Genomic DNA, 22,980 nt, shown 5'->3' on the forward strand with positions numbered 1-22,980 from the left:
GCACTGGCTCTAGTCCACGACACTCACTTCTTGGGCATACTAGATTCTCTTACCCCAAATATCCAAGGATATATTATATGGGGAATTTATGTCTCATCCTAAGCGTATACATGAGGAGTAACTTTGGGGTATGATCTGCATCCCCTGCACTATCAAATGTAGGATTTTGGCTACTAAAACTAGTGTCTAGTGTAATTTACAAGGGATCACCAATCCAATGATGAATTCTCAAAACAAGCCACTTAAGGCTCTAACTGATCTTATTAGTGCAGGGATGGCCCCCACATGTGTTGAATTCACTCAACACTCCAGTGGCTTGAGCAACTTATTTATATAGCATCTTGAAAAACTCACTTGAGATTGTGTTGGGAGAGTCGATATCCTTGACGTGTCCCAATTCAAGATACTCTTATGGGATGATGAAATCCCCAATAAAGAAATACCCCTCAAGTACTAAAATAAAAAGAGAGTGTAGATGACCACTCATTCTCTTACACCCAAGATCCACCAAGGTGAGGCGAGAGGATACTAGAGTGAAATGGTGGGTCCACTCAACATAAAGAGTGCAGACACTGCGGAAACATTGATTTAGAGTGCATATGTCAATCGACAAAACCTAGAAAAAAGGCAGGTCAAAATTTGAATTTTAAAGTGCAAACTCCAATCCATAGCAAAGAAGTCAAAGCAGCTAGGAAGAGACATTAAGGTGCAGGCGGAGGCGTTGAAGTGTCAACCTGTGTACTTGTTGGTGTAAATAAATATTCATCATGGATATTATTACACTTTACCTAAGTTAACATAGGATAATCCATCTCTTTGTAGTTTAGATATGAGACACTTAGGGAAGTGTGCACATAGGGATATAGCTTGTAGGATAAATTCCACCTTTTGTGGTCTTGCTATTACTCCCCACATTCGGTGGGTCATCCACCTCTTGTGGAATATTATATTATTTCTCCTACCTACCCCTAGTATTTCTTACCTACCCTTGTTTCTCATTGAGCCACATGTCATGATTGTGTGCTCGTATATCTATATGGCCTTGCCTATATAAGCAGCTCATATTTATTGTATTGGTGAATTCAGTTGATCATTTGTATATTGATGAGAATATAGTTTGTTCTTGTCATTCTATTGTCTCTCTTTATTCTTTTCATTGTGCCCTTGATCTTGGGAAAATCTCACATGGTATCAGAGCTATTGGGGCTTCATTGATTGGTTTTGGGAGACATTTTGGAAGGCTTCTATTTTTAGATCTGAGGTTCTCTTCATTTTGGAGGCATCTTAGAGTGTTTTCAACCTCACCATTGCGTCCGGGAGGTCCTTTCCATAAAAATCAAGTATAAACTCGACCTATTTTAGTGAAAGTAGAATTTTGGGTGTTGGAGAAATTTTTTCGGCCAATTCGGGTGGTACGGTACCAAATTTTTGGATTTTTTCAAAAAAAAAAAAATAATTTTGAAAAATAATTTTCTAGCTGAAAATATTTTATTTTTAAAATAAAAAAAATAAAAAAACAACTTGAAATTTTTTTGGGGGGGCTCGTACCTTCTACCCAGTCAACAACGCACAGTCAGCACCCAATCAACATTTTTTGAAAAATTTAAGACCCCTCTCCATCAAGCAGTTTGGATTTTTGGGTCAACTTTGGAGGCTCATAACTTGCTCAATTTTGCTCCTTTTTGTGTGAACTTTTTTTTTATTTGGGCTAATTTTTCATGCTCTTTGCAGTGGTGTGGTTATTTTCTGATTTTGGTGCACAGGTTGTTTGGAAATTTTGGATTCCCTCAGCTGTACTTGTCAAATACTCAATTTTGCAACTTTAAAGGCTTCATTTGAGCTCATATGACCTCCTTTTCAAGTGCCATTTTTTTTAAAGTACATATTTTTTAGTCTACTTTCATAATCTATGATCAGTTTTCAGATATTTTGAGTGGATATTGTACTTTCAGATATTTGTTCTTTTTGGCATACTTGGTACTTGTAATTTGCTTGGATCTTAGTTTAGATCTCTTGCATTATTAGATTGAGTCTCCTATGGCCTTATTGAGGTAGTTGTAAAGTTGAAATCAAAAGTCCACTATGTCATTTTTTGCAAGTGGCCCATTGTACATGCACTAAGTATAAAGTGTCAGATCATCATTTTGGGGGGGTTTCTTGCATGATTGTGCCTCTCTTTCCTTGTGCTCTTTCATTTTTGTTTCAATGAATCATCATAAATTTCTACCTTTAAATCCACATAATTATGCATCATGGAAAATTAAGGTATGGAGGAAATTAATGGAAAAAAGTCTTATGCACCAGCTAATCCTAAGGCTGATCCTAATGCTCAGTTAGAATGGCTCACTAAGAATTGCATGGCTCTTGGAACTTTGTCTAAGCATGTATCAGATGACCTCATTTTTCACATTGAGAAGTGTACTACAATCAAAGATGCTTGGGATATGTTTCATAAATTGTATGGTCAAGTTGATGAAATCAGAGGTTACACAATTGACAATGAGCTCACCAACTTGGATCCCAAGAGTTTTGATACAATCCAAGATTATGTCACCAAAGAAAATGAGCTAAGAGCAAAGCTCAAGGATTGTCGAATTGACAAAAAGGATGCTCAATTGATATTCAACTTGTTGGACAAGCTTGCACCAGAATATGTAGCATTAGTTTCAAGCTTCCAAACTCATTGTTTGATAGTGGGGAGTTCCTACATTATGCCTTCATTTGATGCTTTCACAAAAATATTGATATTGGAACAATCTAAGTTTTTGAACATGGGGCTTCTCAAGTATTCAAAGTCCACAACTTTGGTGGCTAATCAAGGGAGTCAAGGCAAAGATTCCAACAAGAAGAAGAAGCAATATAAGTCAAAGCCACAATAGGAAAAAGGACAATCCTCCTCTCCATCACAAGGCAATTTTTCATCCTCTTCCAAGAAGGGGACTCCACCTAAGAAGGATAAAGCAACTCATTCCTATTGCAATAAGTATGGTCATGATGAGCATCATTGCCACACCAAGCAAGTTGATGAGTTGACAAATATTCTTGAGAAAAACAACATCAACTTGCCATCTGCCTACACAAAGAAGGATTCATCTCCTTCCTCTTCCTCACAGTCTAAGGGAAAAGGGAAAGCATTTGTGGCAACAAAAGGTTCTTCATAGCAGTGGATACTTGACTTAAGTGCCTCTTATCACATGGGTTCTACAAAGGATAAGTTTCTTCATTGGAACCACCAAAGGTACCTCACATTTACATAGGTGATGATACACAAGTTGAGGTTGAAGGGAAAGGTTTAGTTGACATGGATGATGGAACATTTGAGAATGTTCTTTATGTTCCTAACTTTTCTACCAACCTTCTCTCTATCCGTCAAATCACTCACTATGGGAATGGGAAAAAGGTTGAGTTTACACCTGATTCAGTTGTGGTAAAGGAACTTGATGATGATGCCTTGGTAGTAGTGGGACAAGTCAATGACAACTCAAGGATTTATTCATTCTCCCACTTTGTGCTAAGTTCTCCTTCTAGAGCCTTGCTTACTCATTCAAATTCAGAAAGTAATCTATGTCATGAGTGGTTTGGTCACCTCAACTACCGCTATCTTTAGCAGCTCAACACCAAAGACATGGTCACAGGTCTACCTCGAATCAGTTTTTCAGAGGGTGTATGTTCAGGTTATTCCATGGGCAAGCATCTCAAGGAGAAGTTTGATAAGGGGAAAAGTTGGAGAGCTTTGGAAGTTCTTCAACTTGTTCATAGTGATGTAGCAAGTTCATTTCCATCACCTTCATTTACTAAGGCCCACTATGTCCTCACCTTTATTGATGATTACTCCCACTTCACTTGGGTCTAGTTTCTTATTCATAAGAGTGAAGTATTTGATAGATTTTAAGACTTAAGGCTTGTGTGGAGAAGCTAGCCAAGAAAGTGGTCAAGATTCTTTGCATAGATAATGGAAGGGAATATGTGAACAAAAGACTTGAATATTTTTGTACATTTGAGGGGATTGATCTTTAGCATTATGTTGCATATACTACACAACAAAATGGAGTTGCAGAGTGCAAGAATAGAACTCTCAAAGAAATGGCTAGTTGTATGATTCATGCACGTTCTCTTGATCCCATCTTTTGGGAAGAGGCTATTAGTTGTGCCACACACATCCAGAATCAGGTTCCTCACAAAGCTTTACAAGGTATTACTCCTTTTGAGGCTTGATCTGGTAGGAAACTGATTGTGAGACATTTCAGAGTCTTTGGGTGTCCAACATGGGCTCACATACCTTCATAGAAATGCAAGGCATTGGAACCTCAGAGTTGGCTTTGCATATTTGTTGGATATCCTGAGGGTGTTAAGGCATATAGATTGATGTATCCAGAGACACATAAGGTGTTCATTGAGAGGAGTGCTTATTTTGAAGAAAGCTCTCTTAGCTTGGCCTCTCTACCTCCTCCACCTTCGTCCGTTATGGATAGTGATGCTAGTGATTCAGATGATGAGACTCCTTCAACTCTGACTTATAGGGTTACACCTCCCCAGGGTCCACTTGCAGTTGACGAGCCTCATTGTCCACCTCCACCTAGACCTCATTGGGCTCAACAGACACTTGCATTAGCAGGTTCTCTTGTTGGAGATCCTTTAGATACATAGATAACTCGATCACAACATCAGGACCTTCCACATGCTTTCATTTCTACCACTTCTGATCCACAGACATTTCAGGAAGCATCAGGGGTTCCTGAGTGGGACACGCTATGGAGGAAGAATATATATCCTTGATGAGGAACAAAACATGGGAGTTAGTCCCTCTCCCTAAAGGGAGAAAAATGGTTTGATGTAAGTGCATCTATCAGACCAAGTTTGTAGCAGATGGTAGTGTGGATAAGTATAAGGCTCGACTTGTTGCAAAGGGTTTCTCTCAAGTTCTAGGTGTTGACTATACTGAGACCTTTGCTCCCATATCCAAGATGAACTCCATTCACTTGACACTTTCTATTGTTGCAGATCATAGTTGGGCTAGACATGAGATGGATGTGAAGAGTGCTTTTATTCATGGGGATCTTGATGAGGAGATTTATATGGAGAAGCCACAGGGTTTCATCCAAGATTCTTCCTTGGTTTGCAGACTAAGGAAATCTCTCTATGGCCTTAAGTAGGCCACCAGGGCTTGGTACACCAAGATGGATTCCTTTCTTCTCTCACCAGGGTTCACCAGGTGTCATTCTGATCCGAATGTCTACATTTTGCAATGGGATGACTCACACTTGATACTTGTGCTCTATGTTGATGATTTGTTCATTACAGGGAGCATCGTATCCATCATTAGCAGGGTCAAATCTGCTTTGCATGACATATTTGCTATGACTGACTTGGGTGTTTTGCACTACTTTCTCAGGATAGAGATTTCACAGTCACCTTCTACAATTACTCTCTTGCAACCCAAGTATGTTCTTGATCTCCTTGCACACTTTCATATGGCTAATTGTAAGCCTACCTTGACTCCCTTTCTTTCAAGAGTCAAGCTTGAGGGTTGATGTTATTCTCCACCAATTGATGCCACATGGTATCGTCATCTTGTGGGTAGTCTCATTTACTTGACATACACATGCCCTGATATTTCATTTGCGGTTGACATGGTTTCTTGCTTCATGCAAGAACCACATGAGCTTCATTGGAAAGCCTCCAAATGCATCCTTCATTACATCCAGTGTACGCATCACTATGGGATTCACTATGCAATAGGCATAGGACTTCACCTGGTTGGTTACAAAGACTGCGATTAAGCTGGCGATCTTGATGATCGTAAGTCTACTTTAGCTTATAGTTTTCACCTTGGTTTGGGCCCCACTTGTTGGCATAGCAAGAAGTAGCATGCTATTGCTCTCTCTTTGATTGAGGCTAAGTATCAAGGAGTTGTTAATGTAGCGATTGAGAAAATTTGGGTTCAGTAGATTCTCATAGAGTTTAGGTTCACCATTCCATGATTGACAGTTCTACATTGTGACAATCAGAGTGCTACTAAAATCTTGAAGAACCTAGTCTAGCACCAATAGACCAAACACATCGAGATCCATATGCACTACGTCCGAGAGCTAATTCAAGAGTAGGTCATTGATTTGCAATATTGTCCTATAGCAGAGTAGGTTGCCGACATCTTTACCAAACCTTTCACCAAGAATATGTTCTAGCAGTTGCGAGCTCTCTTGGTGGTGCAGGATGTCTCATTAGGGGGGTTAGCTAAGTTCTCCTTCCTCTCTTATGGGGGAATTTTTCCTCTTTGAGGTTTTTTCCTTCTTTGAGAGTCTTTTGTTCATTCATCTCTCTTTTGGGGGAGAGTTTTTTTCCATTGGTTTTCCTCCCTTTCTTCGTTTGTGACAGATTGCATTGCATAGTTTTGCTTGCATTTGCATATTGTACATGGGTACCTATCATGGCCTAGTAGCCAGGACCCATCCTGCATTGTTGACTTGAGTCTTCATTCCCCTAAGTTGCACTTAAGGGGGGGTTTTGGTGTAAATAAATATTCATCATGGATATTATTACAATTTACTTAAGTTAACTTAGGATAATGCATCTCTTCACAATTTGTATATGAGACACTTAGGGAAGTGTGCACATAGGGATATAGCTTGTAGGAGAAATTCCACCTTTTGTTTTCTTATCTTGTTGTTACACTCCACATTCGGTGGGTCATCCACCTCTTGTGGAATATTATATTATTTCTCCTACCTACCCCTAGTATTTCTTACCTACCCTTGTTTCTCATTGAGCCACATGTCATGATTGTGTGCTCGTATATCCATATGGCCTTGCCTATATAAGTAGGCTCATATTCATTGTATTGGTGAATCCAATTGATCATTTGTATATTGATGAGAACATAATTTGTTCTTGTCATCAGTTTATTATCTCTCTTTATGCTTTTCATTGTGCCCTTGATCTTGGGAAAATATCACAGTACTAAAACCACAAAAGCTCACACAAATGATTAGTTTCAAGGGACGTGGGTCCCACCGGGTGTGCCAAAATGAACCAAGGGAAAATCTAAGTGAGGTTTAATGGTTAGTTTAATCCACATTAATATCAAAACATTCAAACAACCTTCAAAATAAGATAAAACACCATTATACCTTCACAAATATTCTCTTGCTCCTCGGGTTGAGCCTTTGATGAAGTGGAATTCACCCCAAATGCTCCACTTGATTGGATTGGCTCTAAGATGGGATGTGGATTTCTCTCCAATGTTTCATAACAATGGTGGATAAAAGGGTATTGGATGATGGATGCTCAAGTGATGGCTATTGATGTAATTGAATTTTGCCTATAATGATGATGCTTTCTGATGGATTTCTAGAGCTATGTGGATAGGATGAGATTACTTGATTGGAGATGGAGAATGAAGGGGAGGAGACCCCAATTTATAGATTTGAGAGATAAGGAATGGACAATCAACATTGAATGGAAATGGAGGGTTGACATTGAAGGAGAGGGAGCACATGGATTGAGATGACATGAGGTGATAAGTGTGGAAACCAAGAGATTTTACATAAATGCATTTTCTTGTGTCCACACTCCACAATGTACATGGGGAAGAGATCCCTAAGTACATTGGGCAGACAAAAATGAATTAAAAATTCCTTGGGGGATGAGGAGGGAATTAAAAATTCCCAAAATATTAGATGCATGGGGGAATGAGACAAGAAAAGGAATTTAAAATTCCTTGGGAAAGTGAGAGGCATGGGAGAATGTGAAATTTTTAAATCCTTGAATGACCCAATTGGGTACATTTCAGGTGGAAGGTGAGGAGGGGACAAGTGGATTTCGCCATTTATGGATATGAGTTGACTTGGTGGCTAATCATGGGGATTAGCAAGTAGAAAATGATTAAGAAGGTTATTAGGTGAGATAATGAGGGATTATAAGACAAGTGAGATTTGTAGGAGAATTTGACAAGAGGAGAGAGAATGAGTGGAGGAATTAAAAATTAAAGAATAATGTTAAGCATGATTATGAAGGATTCTAGAAGAATTAATTAGGCTAATGAGGAATTAGAGAGAGTGATTTGTAGGAATCACTTGATTTAGTTAATTAATTTAGATTAATTAATGAAGGGGTTTTTAGAAGAAATAAATAATTAGATAACCTTAGAAGAATATGAAATGATTGATTTAAATAAATCAATTATCTAGACTATAGTGACATGATTAATTAAATTAAATTTAATTAATGTTGAGAAGAATAAGGACTAACACAATTAAATAAATTAATTATGTTGAAAGGATAAAATTAATTAAATATTTAATTTAATTAATTTTGGACATATACAGTATTCTTCTCAATTTACTTGAGAACAATGATTACATTAGCCACACTCTTGTTCTTTCTAAACCCACCTGAGGAAGATACACCCCTAAAGGCATCAACATGAGAGTTTGGAGTTGAATCCCCAAATTGAGTCAATATATTTTAATATTTAGTGAGAGTGTTATATAGATTAGTAAAATTAGGATATCAATTAATAGAGAGCTCTTCCCTCAATACTAGCTATTTCTTTCTAATGGACATCCTTTGTAAACCACCATTTGGTAGGACATAAGATTGATATAGATTTATAGAAAGAAATGAACACAATGATTTTATCATTTGGTCTTTCCTTACAATGAATGAGGTAAACTATAGTGACCTTGTTAGCAATGTTCACTTGGAATCATTTGAGAAAAACATTCATAAGATGATCAAATGTGTGAATCAAATAGTTAGGCAAAGAGCTATACCATTCTAGTGTGTTCCCTTTAAGGGACTGAAGAAACATTTTAGAAAAACATAATCAAGGTTATGGCAATCATGACATAGTACCATGAAAAGATCAATATGCACATGAGTTTCCCCATCACATTTGTACTGATAAAATTTTAATGTCTCTACCCCTTGGTATGTTTTGGTACTAAGGATATGTAAGGGAAGTAGGCTATGACAATAGTAAGGAAGAGGCCAAAGAGTAATGAGTAGTAGTGGTAAGGTTGGCATGTTGTTATAACAAACACATGTTTTGTATAATGGTATTTAAAATAGGATTTCTTGGTTGAAGAGGTGGATTTTGCATAGTAGTAGAGGAATGGGGATCATAATCAACTCTAGCACTAGTGCTTGGACTAGTGCCAATACTAGGGCCAATACTGGTATGAAAGCCAACACTAATAGAGGCATGTGGACTGTAGATGTAGCAATGAAATAACTAGTAGACATAAACACTCAAGATGGTATTTCCCTTTAAGGAAGGGTGATCCCACAATAGTGGGTTACATTTTTTGGTACATCTTGATTTTTGTTGAAATCATACATTTAAAAAAAATAATAATTATTTAAGCTTTAGGAGGTCTCATTTGAAGTAATTAATTGAGGAGAGTTAGATCAAAAGTTGTTAGATAAAAATTTCTTGGATAAAACCTCTGTACTTTTAAATCATACCTACAATGGAGTCTCCTCTACACCTATCAAAAATGTTGATAAAAAATCACCTTTACATTAACATTTGGGGGTTCAAATGAATTCATTTAGAAGTTTCTTTTAAAAGTATTTAGTCCTTATTAAAAGATTTTCAAATAGTATAATTTTTAATATATTTAATTTCATTATTATATTTATGTTTTATTTCTTAAGATTGTAGGTTTTTCATCAAACATTAAGGATTGTGTTTCACACATATGGAAAAATTGAAAAATAGATAAAAAAAATTGTAAAAAAATTATTTTCCCTAGCTATTGATATCCTCATTTCAACACAAAAAGAAGTTAGATCAAATGCATACAAAAAAATTTATGCATTATGGAATACACCTCTATCCAAACTACAATTACCTTGTCTTAAAAAGCTAACTAAAAAATATATATGTAACAAAAAATTATGAAAAAATATCCATTCACTAGATATTGGTGTGACAATTCTATATTTCAAAAATTAGAATTTCCTTTTTGTTGTAAAAAATGTTATGCATTACCAAATAAATGTCACTTTGGAAAATTGTTGATTACTATATGTAGCGTCCTAAAATTGTACCCTTTACAATTTTGACCACATTTGGGGCCCTCACCTTAGTGTTCTCATCCATATGCTTAACTGGGACTCATTTATTATTGTACCATGCAATAATGGCCTTTATATATCATTCCACCTTGCTAGGACCCTTAACCCTAGCCCAAATATGGGGTAGGACCAAGATGTGGCACCTTGGTCCTCACTGGAACCATGGTTCCATGCAATGGTCCTCCCTAATTGGGACCTACTTCAAACCCTTTTCCCTATCCCAATTTTGAGCAGGAAACCTTGCTTCATGTCATTTTAAGTCAAAAAATTAACATAATTGTGATGATGGGTAAGTATATAAGGAGGTCTTCCCCTCTCATTTGGAGGGACATTCATTAGGTGGTGAGGTTGGAGCGCAAGTAATCAAGCATTCATCATCAAGAATTTCTAGAGGTCATCAAGTTTGCACATTATTCATCTATCTATTATGGAGCATCATTACATCATTCATTTGCAAGCATGTGTGTGTGATTAAGGTTTTGTCATGTTCATGCTCTTTCATACAACATATGTCATTACATTCAAGAAGCAGAGCATCATTATTTGTCATTTTAGATCTAAGGTACACCTTTACATTATTTATTTCAAGTATTTGCAATATTTCATTCAAGGTTGATTGCAAACCGGGGTTTGACTTAGGCAAACCCTTATTCTCAACCTATTTCCCCTTCTTTCTGTGTGTAGGAAATAGATATGGAGCTATAATATTTAGAATAGGCAGTTTTTGAAGAGATGAATCAACCCTCTTCAACACATGAAAAGTGTGGAGGACTAGGGTGACCACCACCATGTTGGACATTGTTGCTACTAGGATATGTTGTTGTTATTGATGTCAACATATTCCTATGATTTATTTCATCGATGGTTACAAATTGGTTTATTGGGATCATGGTTTGATATATGGAGTATTTCTAGTATCATTATACCTTTCGGTATTGGTTTCAGTGATCTAGGAGCTTAATTGATCGTATCATGTGATCTGGTTTACAATTTGGTTCTTATGAGTAGTGCTTTGCAGAGTTCAGTATTTCCTGTAATATATTCTAGTATGATTATATTTTGAGTTACAATTTTGGGATATTGTTTGGGATGATCATGTGTATCTTCATTTTAGATGGATCATGGTTTGGTGCTCTGCAAGTTATCTTTCATCATGGCAGTTTATGTTGTTTGAGTGTTCCTGAGTTTCAGATGTTGATTGATGAAGATTTGATAAGTGGTGTTGGTGCAACTATTATAGATGGTTCTAATGTGCTTGTTGGTATTTCCTAATCATGTCATATTTGTCTTGGTGATTCCAATTGATTATTGTGTGATTTTTTGGTTATTTTCATGATTCGATGATGGTCTTTGTGTTATGCGGTATTTTGATGGTGTAATGTGTTGCAGTTGGTCTTGACATGATTTTCAGTAGTGATGAGAGTTTGGAGAAATGAATTTAGGTCCATGTTATTCTATTCATATTATTATATTGTTTTGGTGGTTGATTTATGTATCATGTGATGTAATTTTATAATTAGGTGTTATGGGTTTGGCTGACCTTGTAGTCATGGTTGATGAATTGTACAAATTGGTGTAATATTCATGTTATTTGGGTATCGATGTTGTGTCTAAATTACTAGAGAGTAGTGTATATGGTGCATAAAAAAATTTATCCTTCAGTGTGGTGTACTAAGAAAGGATTGTTGCAAGGTAGACATTTGGGCTTAATCAGAACTATCATTAGGCATTAGCAGATGCTATTATTACAGTTCATTCTTTCTAGATTGTAGTCTGAATCTTATTGTAAGGTAGTGAACCTTCCCTGAGGGTTGTAGCCTTCTGGGCCTTCTTATTTTAAACAGTGAGCTCTAGGCAATGTGGTTGAATGCATGTGCATTCCCCATTGTAATATTTACACATACTACTACAGAGTATCATCTTATTGTGGGTAGGTTCCCACTGTGTTTTTTCTCTTAACTGGGTTTTCCATGTCAAAATATTGGTGTTATGTGTTCTGGTATCATTGTTCTTATCCTTATTGTTGATTTTGTTTTTTAGATTTGAGATTATGCTTAATTGTTGAAAATCGGTGAAAACTGATTCACCCCCTCTCTCAATTTTCCTTCTTGGTGCTGCCAACACACCATAGTGCCGACATTTTTAGAGCTTTTTCAAGGGTCAAATTTGAATCTGCATATATTTCTAAGATCTAGGTGAGTGTGTAAACCCCACATTTGTAGCTCACTATTTTTTTCACTTTTACCTTCCATTTTTAGCATTTTACCTTAATTTAGCAATTCAACTCACAAAAGAGGGTCAATTCATTCATAAAACCCTTGATTTAATTTCCCTATCACTCTTCATTTGGGATTTGATCTATTGGATTTATAACTCTTTTGAATGTAATGGAAGATTAGTGGCTTTCATCCCTCTAATGGTGGAAACCCTAATTTTGCCACGCTACACTATAAATATTGAGTTATTAAAAGTTAAATAACAATATGGACAATTAATTTCTAATTATTTTTAAAAATATATATTTAGAATCTATATGAAAAATCTCAAAAATTTGTTCTTTACTTAATCTTCAAATTCTTAATGGTTTAGTTGATATAGGTTTTAGAAAATAAAGATCTGATGCAAAATGTTGATTTCGGTGTCATGTTTGGCCAAAAAGTGTGACTCAATATTATGAGATCACCTAGGATCAAGTGTAGGGATGGTATCCACCATATGGACTAATACACCAAAGATATCAAAAATAATTTGAGAACCAGTGAGATTAGATTGAGTGTCCAAGGTATTAGCCCCAACAATGAAGACATCGGGCTAAACGATCATAGATAGTTCACTTAGCACATCCAAGCCCCTACAATCATAAATGCACATTTCCCTTAGAGTTATAATGATAGTGAAAGCCTAAGGAAGGACATAATAATTATTTATATACCCCTAAAAATATCTTAGATTCTCATCAAGGGACTAAATTTGATCAAAATAAACAGTCAATGCAAATTCTTGGTCCACTTTATGAGGAGACCCCGAAGGGGTATTATTTTGGGAATTAGGATTTTAATTCGATGTAATAGAACCACCCTAGATGGGATATAACAAAGGGTCCAAAAATCTAATAGATCATCTATATTGACAATCCTAGAGAATATTGGACTGACTTTCATGAGACTATAGTTTAATTAACTAGGAAGCTAGGTATAGTACTCCTCATCACAATTACAGAAGAATTTTGAGTTATGAAGATTATAAATGAGATAAAAAACACTCCCACAACTCAAAGAATGAGAAATGAAAGAGAAAGAAAAAAAGATCAATTAGTTACTTGGTCTATTTTTTTGAACTTATTAAAGTTATTCTAGAAACAAAGATTGGAAAAGATTTTATCTAACAATCATAAACTAGAAGTGAACTCATATCGGGTTCACCAAAATGTAGAGAGTGAAAAGTGAACCACTACAAAAGTTAGTCAAACCTCTTGAGGACTCACTAAACCTCCTCTCCAGTTAGAGTAAAATTTTGGTATTTCCAAACATTTACGTTTACTCACTACAAATGATAGAAATCCCTTAAACTATTTACTGTTGATTGCTAATTAGCCTATGACTATAGAATCTAAAAATATAGGTCACAAAGACTTTTTGATAGAAACCATATACTCTCTACACGAGACATGCATGTGGGTCGAGGATAACAACATAGCGTGCTAGCATCTTATACGAAGGAAATACTAAAATTCCAAACAAAGAATACATAAATGACTAGAATTAATATAGATGGAATGCAAATAGTAAAAGTAACAACAATAAATGAAACTAACTAACATACTGAATAAAAGGACAAGGATATGGAAGATGAAACTTTACAATAATCCCACAAATGGAGCGTCCATTAGGTACAATGTCACCTTTCACAAAACTTACACATAGAGAGATGAAGATGAAATGTTGGGATTGTGGTTTAGATTCCCACCAAAGTAAAACCCCCATTTTGATGTTTCCATGTACATAGACAACCAATATTGGTGGATTGATAGGTGGTAATGCAAGAAAATTATAACAAGAATAATAAAATAATATACTGATGAAGATAAATGAAAAACATAATAAAGGAGAAAGAAGAAACGAGCACAACAATTCCAAAAAGAAAGAATCTTGTAGCAATGAGGAAAAGAACTAAACCCTTGAACACATGAGGTTGTGATAACAATCATGCTACAATGAATGAACATGATGGTGGTGGACAAAAATGTATTAAAATAGTAGCAATGGAGCGTAAAGTGTTGGAAACCAATAACACTGATAGGGGGGTGAATCAGTGTTATACCAGAATTGTAGATTTTAGCCGTAACAAAACACTCATGCACCAACAGGCATACTGGGATAAACAGGATTGAAAGAAGTAATGCAGCCAATAAGCCAAACACATAAATGAGAATCATAGCACACAAATTTATATGTGGAAAACATCAATGAGGAAAAACCATGGTGGGATTTGTGACCCACAATATCAATCCACTGGCCATATGAAGAGATATTATAATATATGATGGACCTGCACTTGCAGGAAGGCTTACAGCCTAGAGCACACTACTAAATCACAATAGGACACTCACTGAATACATAACATACTAGACAACAATCCGAAGAATAGTAAAGTACTAGGATAGAATCTTTTATGCTAGAATATAGTTCCGATTTAAGATCTATTTGTTCTAGTTAAAACCCTAAACCTCTGTACCAAAATAACCCTTACAATGAATTCCTCACATACATAGTCTCTCAGTGCGATTTCTCATCATATTACATTTCCATGTCCATCCTTATTAAAAAATTATCTAATCAATCTTTCCTATATACCCTATACAAATTTATGCCTTATGTCGGCTTACAAGGATATATACAACATCATATTGCATGTTGGCCATATAACATAAATGGATAAACATTAAAAAAAGTTGTACATGCCGGATCCAAGATGTGTCGGCCTCCAATACCGATGACCTTTACTATACCATGTCAGTCTACATTACCGATGATCAAAGAAATCTTCTATCCTGTTGGTGTTAGTGCTGGTGCCGATGTAGAGTCTGTGAAGTGCTTGCCGGTACACCATATTAAGCCGTAACCCAAAATCATGTTTCCATCAATGAAAACATAGTGAAACCTAACCAATAGAGTGTCAATTGCCAACAATCTCCCCTTTAGCATTGATGGCAACACTCATGTGAAAAATGGTCATGGTTTCAATTGGCAATTTGATCCTGCCCTGATCCCCCTGAGATGAATATGCAAAGTACTCCAATACTCCAAAATATCTATAACTCCCCCTAATGTATGAAACTCTTCATTCTTTTTCATATGTATACTACTCCCCCTTTGACATCAATGCCCAAAAAAATATGTCAAAGAATAAGAACTGTACACTAAATACCTCCAAAAATGTCTTATTGGAGCTTGACCAATTTCAATATTTCTAGATACACTTTCTCAAGTAACTCCACATAAGTTTCCTAGTTGGTTTTGAATGTGCCCGAGATAGATACAAGCCCACTTAGTAAATATGCAAGTGATTCTTTCTCATTTACCTTTGTTGGTGTTGGCTTTCCCAGCATATCCATGCATTCCTCCTTTGTATACAAAGTGAATCCAATCTTAGACTCACCAAACCTCTGAGACTTCTGGCTCTCCGAGTGATCTTATCTCTTTCCTTTTCAAGAGCATAAATTTCATTCTCCGAAGTCAAAATTTATCCATCAATTGATGTTGTCACTGAAATTAGTCCATCAAAAGAGTTAGAAATATTAGCAATTTTCTCTTGTATCTCTTTTATCTTGTTATCTACATTTGTTGTAAGTATTTCAGTATTGCAACATACCTTTTATATATTAGTACATTGTTTCAAATATTTTTCAATCAAAATTATCTTCTCCTCAATCTTTTTCTTCTCTCTCTCAATGATCTGATCAAAAGCGGCTCTCTTAGCCAAAGTGAATTTTTCAAGTGTATGTCGGTTAGAGATCTGCTGTAAGGATTTAAAGTCTTTTGAGATGTGCTCAGTGATTACCTTAAGCTTGCCTAAAGGGTTCACTTCATTTTCAATCTTACACTCTGGGACCAATCTATGCACAATAGTTATGGATTGATCTATAATCCCCTTGTCTATGGTTCCCTCCATCAGTTTATAAGAAGCCATCATCATTAGTTATGTGGGACTCATCTCTATGATGGTTTTATTTCCAACTAGAGAAGTGTCAATTGTCAATAATGATGTACCATCAACTGGCTCCCTACTAGATTCCCCTATTTTCTCTGATGATTTATCCTTTAATACATCCTCACATGCACTGGTGGCTTCACCACTTGTTGCAGTCTGTGCAACTGTCGGCTCCTCTCCAAGAACAGTATCTTCAACTTGTACATTAGTATCCAGAGGATAATTGTCCTCAATGTTAGTATGTAGTACAATGTTCTCAGTATTAACTGGTGTCTTTGTATTTCTTTGTACATTTACTAGTGGCTCAATTTCCACTATCTTGATATTATTCAAAACTGAAGGTGGAGTACCCATGATTCCTTTACTTTTCCCTTCAACTGGTGTATCTACAGTCTCGGTTTTGGTCTCCGATGAAGTAAAGAATCCTTTGTGTTCTCCCAAAAATTTGATCCAAGCCTTCTATTTTTTTTTATTACCTCATTCATCCTTCCTAACATTACGCTAGTTATTCTATGTTTTCTATTGAATACCTTCCTATCTGCAGCCTCAATTGTCTTTTCCATCTCATCTGGAGTTATAGCAACACATACAGCTAAAAGTTCTTGCATTTTAATGTGCTTATTCTCTTGCATAGCATATAACCTTCTAGCATCTAACATGTTATATAATTTTGCCAGTATTTGATTTGCTTTCTTATAGATATCCAAATATAACAAAATTGCTTCCTCTACCTCTCTCTATTCATCAACTTCTAAGACTTAACATTTTTCAGCATCCCATCCTTATTAATTTCATCAACAATTTCTGCACAAGTTTGAGGTGCAACCTTACTATAATCAATGTCATCCTTCTTCTTTCTTCTGATAGTACCGGATACAGTTGTAGGTGTAGCCTTAGGTGCTTTCTTTTGTGTCAGTAACTTGATGATGACCTTCCTAACCACTTGTTTCTTTGCTTCCACTTTAGGTTCTTCTGGTTTCTTTCTCACAACCCTTTTGAAAGCTAATGTTGTGTTATCTTCAAACTGAGAATCTGTAGTCATGGGTTCAATATGAACTACTAGATCCTTCCTCTTTCTTCCTTTCTCCAGGACAACATCAATGAGTGCCTTAATATCCCTTGAAACCTCTTGTAAAAACTTACTTGTCTTTCCTTCTTGTTTTTCCCTTTTCTTCTAGTTTAACTTTTTTTCAACCTCAAGAGTCTTATGCTGAGCAGTTCCACAGGGTTTCTCTACCTCATCAATTTCTACATCTAGTAGAATTTTTGCATATGAATCAAAAATTAATGTATCTACCTCATATCTCATTTCCTTTATCCATATCATTCAGGGCTTGTCTGCCTCCATGAGAGTCACATCCTTCTTAACCATGAAACATATGTCGATAGAGTATTTCTCTACTATATGCTCAGATATTGTTATTCTAGACCTCAAAGATTTTTGAAAAGCCTTAAAGTAACCCCATACTTTATCATCTCTCAGACTTCCCAATGCAAAAATTGATTGCTTTAGTTGTCTTCCTATTGGGATGTCAAAATCCCATTGCTTCCTACTAGAACCAAAAGTATCATTCAAAAAGTATAGCATTAGAAGACTAATAGGTTTCCATACTGGAAGGTGCCCTTCTTTTCACCTTTAATTTTCCCTAAGTTGATCAAGAACTCTTCAAGAATCTAGCAACAATGATCTAACCTGATATTATCCCTCATTATCGTATATGCAACCAAAATACATGAATTGGAAACTAAATTCAGTCAGTTAGACTGAGTTACCTTGTAGCCAATAAGCATGCTACCAAACTTGATGTCAGTATTGGTAATAGTGCTCACCTTCATCGATCTCTTGTCTGATGTGGTGTTGGTGATCTTCCTCATGAAGTCGTTAGATACTTTCTTAACTGGATGTTGTCCTGTTGACAAGCCAGTAATTGCCTGGATGGCTTCCTTAGTAATTTTATAGGTTTTTTCCAGTGATATGAATTCCCCATGTACTCTTCTTAGTATATATCTAACTATTTCATCCTTGAACTCTAGAATATCCAGAATATCCTTGAAAATTGTCCTAGGGTGGTCCTTAACATCTACTATAGTTGGATTTGCAACAAAAATAGAAATAGAAGATGATCCCACTTCCATGATTCAAGAAAAATACCTCTAGATTGCTGTCGGTGAAAACTTCCAACAAATCCTTCTAGACGCTGGTGTGATCACTCAAGAAGAAATCTGATTGCCTTTGAATAGCCTCTGATTGCACCACGTCACTTTGAATTGCTCTGAAATTTCTCTGAGTGTTGGGTGACTAAAAATGAAGTGTATTTGACCTTTTATCCATTGAGAGAAAACCCTAATCTTCCATTGACATAAATGACTGTTGGTGAAAGGTACCAAATCTCACTTTGAACATATCAATGTCAGAAAATCCTTTCCAACATCTAGAACATCTTCCAGAATCTCTTCCAAGGTCATATGCATCATCTTCCATGAAATTTTCCTACCCCTAAGGTATCTTCCTTAGTTACCAGATGAGCTCATTATTGGTGTAGGAGCAACCTCTTCTATCAAATAGGTAACCAGGACATTCCCGTCTGATGATTTCTCTCTAGTATTCCTTACCCATCTCTGAGTATGATCTTGCTGGATTTCATTAACCTTTTCTTTTCCTTTTTCATTTGATCCTCCATTTCCAACTAATGGATTTCTACTTCTGCAAAACTTAGCAATATGTCCAACTTATTGCATGCATAACATGTAACATTGTTATTTTAAATTGCCTTGGTAAAACCAGTTAAATTGCTTGACCTGCACTGATTAGCCATATGTCCAAATTTTCCACAAGCATAGCATTTTACATTCATTCTGCATTCTTTTGTCTTATGACCAATTTTATTACATTTAGAACATTTACCAAGAGTAGAATCAGGGTTTTGATTTTCTCTGTTTCTAAATTGCCTTATCGATGCCTATCCATGTGACCAAATCTATTGCAAAAAAAACATCTACCATTGAATTTATAAGCATTAAATTGTCTTATCGATGCCTTATGGGTTTTATCTTCATTAGCAGTACCAAAACTCCATCCTTTCTCAAATCCAAGTCCACTAGAATCTCCAATCTGCCTATGTCTCTTCAGTAACTCATCAAGCTATGCTGAGCTGATCTTGAATTTTTCTTTCTACTCACTTGTAGTAGTTAAATCTATCTCTTAGTATTATCATTTTTCTGTTAAGCTCTTGCTCATTGCTCTGGGATTGTATCAAATTAGTTCTCAACATATCATTTTCATGAACCAACCTACCATATTCTTCAAAATTTTTCTTTAGGGATACAACAAGATTTTCTTCCTTTTTCTTTTCATCCTCAATCTCCTTACACATCCTCATAGTTATAGCTTGCATTTCATTATTCATAACCATTTTCTCCTAACTCAATTTTTGACATTGTTCCTTAAGTATTTTTTTCTCTTGATCATCCTGATTTTGCAAAATTTCTATCCTCCTAGCTTGAACAAATGATAGCCTCTCTTGTAAGACAAGAATAAATTCTTTAGTAGAATTCAACTCATCTTGTAGCTTTAAGTTCTTCAATATTTCAGCATCATAATCTTCAAGTGTCATCTCAAGTTGCTTCTCCAAAGCCATATTCAATGATTCTAGTTTCAGGATCTTCCTCAAGCTTTTAAACTTCCTCCAAGGCACAAGGCTCTAATGCCAATTTTTGGAAAACAATAACACTGAGAGGGGGATTAATTAGTGTTATACCAGAATAGTAGATTTTAGCCTTAATAAAACATTCATTTACCAACTGGTATTACCAGTATAAACAAAATTGAAAGAAACAATGCAACCAATAAGGCAAACACATAAATGAGAATCATAACACACAAATTTATATGTGGAAAACCTCAATGAGGAAAAACCACAGTGGGATTTGTGACAAACAATATCAATCCACTGGCCATATGAAGAGATTATAATATATGATGGACCTACACTTGCAGGAAGGCTTATAGCCTAGAGCACACTACTAGATCACAATAGGAGACTCACTAAATACATAACATACTAGACAACAATCCGAAGAATAGTAAACTACTAGGATAGAATCTTTTATGCTAGAATACAGTTCCAGTTTAAGATCTATTTGTTCTAGTTAAAACCCTAAACCTCTATACCGGAATAACCCTTACAATGAATTCCTCACATACATAGTCTCTCAGTATGATTTCACATCATGTTACATTTTCATGTCCATTACATGTCCATCCTTATTAAAAAATGATCTAATCAATCTTCCTTATATACCCTAAATAAATTTATGCCTTATGTTGGCTTACAAGGATATATACAATATCAGATTACATGTCATCCATATAACATAAATGAATAAACATTAAAACAAGTTGCCGATATGGGATCCAAGATGTGTCAGTCTCTAATACCGATGACCTTTATTATACCATGTCGGCTTGCATTGTTAGTGCCAGTGTCAATGTCAGTGTCAGTGTAGAATCTGTGAAGTGCCTGTCGGTACACCATATGAAGCCGAAACCCAAAATCATGTTGCCATCAATGACAACATAAGGAAACCTAACCAATAGAGTGTTAATTGCCAACATAAAGTTGGAGAGAGAGATCAAGAAGAGGTCCATAATTTTTTTAAATGTATGAAGAAGGCCAAATCATGCTCCAAAATTCAAGATAAAGGACCTAAAATATATTCTTGAGGTTCATGGATGTAGAATGAGGAAACACACTAATGAAAATAGCATGTGTAACACTCCAATAACCACCTCTATATTGCATTTTTGTGGATGTTGTTGTAGCCCATGGATGTCTTTGTGGTGTGCAAGTGTTTTACAACTAGACAACCAACATAGCCATGAAAAATGACAAAAAGGATGTCTAGGTAGGTCAAGCAAGGAGATGGGGTGGTTTTTCGGAGACATCTCTATTTTCAACTTTAAGTGGAGGCACCATGTGACATTGAATCACACTAAGGGCAATTAATTACGTAACATATATATATGTACACACACATATATGTGTGTGTGTGAGAGAGAGAGAGAGTGTGTATATATGTATATATATGTCTATATATATGTGTGTGTGTGTATATATATGTATATATATGTGTGTGTGTGTTGGCAATTTGTATCAATAGATTATGTGTTGCATTGATGTTTTGTCATTGATGTCAACACTACTTGTTTGGATGCTTTACTAGAACCCTTCTCATGCCAATAGGTTGAGTAGTTTTTGGTTGGTTTGGATCCGACATGATCCGGTAGGATCTGGTATGGTTTGGTCATGGAATTGGCTAATTCATGATACTCATGTTCATATTCAATCAGTTTGTTTTGGTTTGCTTAGAAGCTTGGCTTTTCATTCTGGCAAGGGTTTCACTTGCAGAGCTTTTGATGAAGATCTTTGATGATATGCATAAGTGGTGTTGGTACAACTTCTTGTGGAGATTCTTGATGTTGTTGGTGATCATGTTTGAGACTTGGTGGATGGAGATCATTGCTTTAGCGTGTGGACCTATATTGGGTCCCAGTTGATCTAAGTTATGGACCAGTTTAATGTAACATGTGGATTGGACTTCTTGGTACATTTCCAAGATGTCTTATGTATTGGATATTATTTGTTTGGTCTAAGTCCAACATGTTTTATAATTATGTATTTGGTTTATTGTCTAGTGGCTGACCTCATTGTTTATGGTTAAGGGTTTGTATATACAGATGTAAGATCTCATTGTAGATCAGAGACAATATGGGAATGGCAAATGGATATGTATTGTGAGAATAATGTAATATCATTCAAGTAGAGGATTTGGTTTATCATTGGAGATCGAATTGGGTTTATGTAAGAGGATTTAGTTCTTTGGTATTGAGCTTAATTGAATCTGTACTCAAGCATAGGAGATGCTATATTTTCAGTTCAATCACTTCTCCAAATTGTAGTATGGATTTCTATGTAGTCAATAAGACTCCTTTTGTGATGATTAGTGTGCTTTAGGCTATTGGCCTTCCTGCAAGTGTGGACTCCTCAATTGTAATTCAGATACTTACTGCAGAAGTATTATCTAACTGTGGGTAGGCTTCCCACCATGGTTTTTCTCTTTACCGGGTTTTCCACGTACAAATCTTGGTGTCATGTGGATGGTATTTATTCTCTCATTATTGTTTATTCTTAATTGGTTTAACTTCTATTCTAGTATTTGGTTTAAGTATTCAGATATTAATGTTTTGGGTTCCGATATTAAAGTTTTAATTACTTAAGGTTTCGGTAATCTGTGACAACTAATTCACCCCCCCCCCCTCTCAGTTGTCTTCCAGTTATTTGAACTATGTAATAATTGGTATCAGAGCTTTGTTCCTCTCTGTAGAAACCTTAACCACTTGAGGTAGATCCTATGGTGTCTAATAGTTCAAACTCATCCAATTCATCTTGAGAGATATTCCTAGGCTTGATGGAATAGATTACATAGTATGGAAGATTGAGATGGAGACTCATCTAAGATGTTTTGGCAAGGAGATTTGGGAAATCACACAAAATGGTGTCACACCTTATAATCTGACATTTGGAAATCCTCCTCCAAAAAACATGGATAAGGATCTTCAGAGTGAATTTAGAGAAACAAAAGCCCTCTTGTGTGCACTTTTTGATCAGTAAATAATGGGATTAACCAACA

Source organism: Cryptomeria japonica, chromosome 11 (assembly GCF_030272615.1).
Source record: "Cryptomeria japonica chromosome 11, Sugi_1.0, whole genome shotgun sequence".
Lineage (NCBI taxonomy): Eukaryota > Viridiplantae > Streptophyta > Pinopsida > Cupressales > Cupressaceae > Cryptomeria > Cryptomeria japonica.